Here is a 2,116-nt window from a genome sequence, read left to right on the forward strand (position 1 = left end):
GAACATGACTCCAGTGTGTATAGGTGTACGGATGTGTGTATATATAGGCGGGTGTGTATGTGTGCTTATGTACATTGTATGTACGTTGTTCTCCGTCTCATTCTTTCTTACGAGGTGTTTTTCTGTTTTCTCTTCTTCTCAGATCTCTTTCTGTCCCTCTTCTGTCCTCTCCGGTCCGGTCCAGCAGTAAAAACTTTGTAATACAAACAATTATGCAAAATAAACAGAAAAATAAAATAAGAACCCAGAATATCAAGGGGAGCATCATATCTATAAAGTCCCCCTTTGTAAAGTAAATTTGTTCAGCAGAACACAGCATCTAGATAATCATTCTGCCTGCCTAAATGCTGGACAAGAAAAAGAATAAGAAAAAAATTAAAATAAAAAAACTGAGTCTGTTGCAAAAAAAGATGTTTCACCAGGAAATCATTTGTCTTTCTGTTTCTAAAGAATTTATGTTACTTCGGCTAACGAAAGATAACGACTTCATATTTTAGAAACTATATCTGCAGAAGATTTCTTGGAAAGAAACTGTCTCCTTAACCGCAATGGAAAAAGTAGAATAAAGAGGAATTCTTTGATATTATTACTTTTTTTAATGAACAAACTGAATCCAATCCAAACTGGGCTCTTGCACTGTGAATGACGCCCGTATTAAAGCATCTCTAATGAACCGGATTCGTGCTTGAATAATAGTTTATTAGCTTTGATAAATTTAGCTGCAGAACACTATTTAAAATTAAAATAATCAAATTCCATCAGGTAAAGGTAAACAGGTTAGTAAAATAAGTATGAGAGGTAGTTCAGATATGAAAAAAATCACACTTAGGTAAACAGCTCTTCTTTTTCCTCATTTTTTAAGCTAAATGCCTGTTTTTGTGTGAAATGACCAAAAAGACCTCCGCTGCAGGAGCTGCAGTTACGCGCCAGGCCACCAGGTGGCGGAAGTGACGCTTTACGTCCTCTGCTTTACGTCATCCCGTACGTGTGAACAAAATATACATAGACATTGTATTGAGCGCTGGAGAGTGAACCAGCGTCGCCGCCATATTGGATGGGTCTCCGCTGCAGAGTCAACGTAGTTTCCCCACATAACTGTTTTCTGTGGAACAATGCGTATATATTACACACGAACAAAACACTTTTCTGCATAACTGGTTGATAAATGTTAACACAGTGAATAATCTACTAAATGCAAATGAGAAATTTTACTCCTATGAGGTGTTTATGGAAAAATATGATGTTGATGCTTCACTAAGAGAATTTTACATGGTAGCACAATTACCTCCGCCACGGAGGCCATGTTTTAACCGCCTTTATCTGTTTGTCTGTTTGTGTTCAAGATAACTTAAAAAATTATGGATGGATTTTCATGAAATTTTCAGGACTTGCTGGAAATGTGAAAAAGAAAAACTAATTTAATATTGGTGTTGAATATTGGATCCAGGGACATTTTAAAGATCTTGGCGGAAGTTTGCGCTCTCCGAGTGTTTTTCTGGGTAACTTCTGAATAGCAGTTTTGATACAATACTTTCAGACTTTGTACAACTGTATCTCTATATTGATCAAATAATAAATGTAAATAAAAGAAAGAGTCCCCTGTAGTCAAGAGAAAGCAACAACTTTTCCCGCATTTTGTTCAGCTTATGGTTGCAATAACAGGCAAAATATTGAAAGCAGGTTGTGTGGAATTACATTTCACAAGGTTGAATAATAATTTATTTGTCCAGATGAAAATAGACAAACCATAATGCATCAATAAACCATCAAACATGTTAGTATAAAATTAATTTATACATTTATCTATTTCGCAGCTACCTTATGTCTTAGTTAAATAGCATATAAAAATATTATAGCATGAAACCACATTGTTTTTTATATTTTGCAGGTATCTGAATTATAACAATACTTCTGTCCTTTGTAAGAAACCAAAATGTGAGAAAAATCAGGTAAAAATTGGTGAAGTTATTGTTGTGGTTCGACCCAAACCTTACAGATAAGTGCATTGGAGGCGCATGGGAGACCCATCTAAGATGGCGGCGTGATGAGACGTCAGCTCTATAGGCAGCGTGATGCGATGCAGAGTCTATGTAAATTATGTCTATGTGTTGAACAA

The sequence above is a fragment of the Telmatherina bonti genome, assembly GCF_933228915.1.
Source record: "Telmatherina bonti genome assembly, chromosome: 4".
Taxonomy (NCBI): domain Eukaryota; kingdom Metazoa; phylum Chordata; class Actinopteri; order Atheriniformes; family Telmatherinidae; genus Telmatherina; species Telmatherina bonti.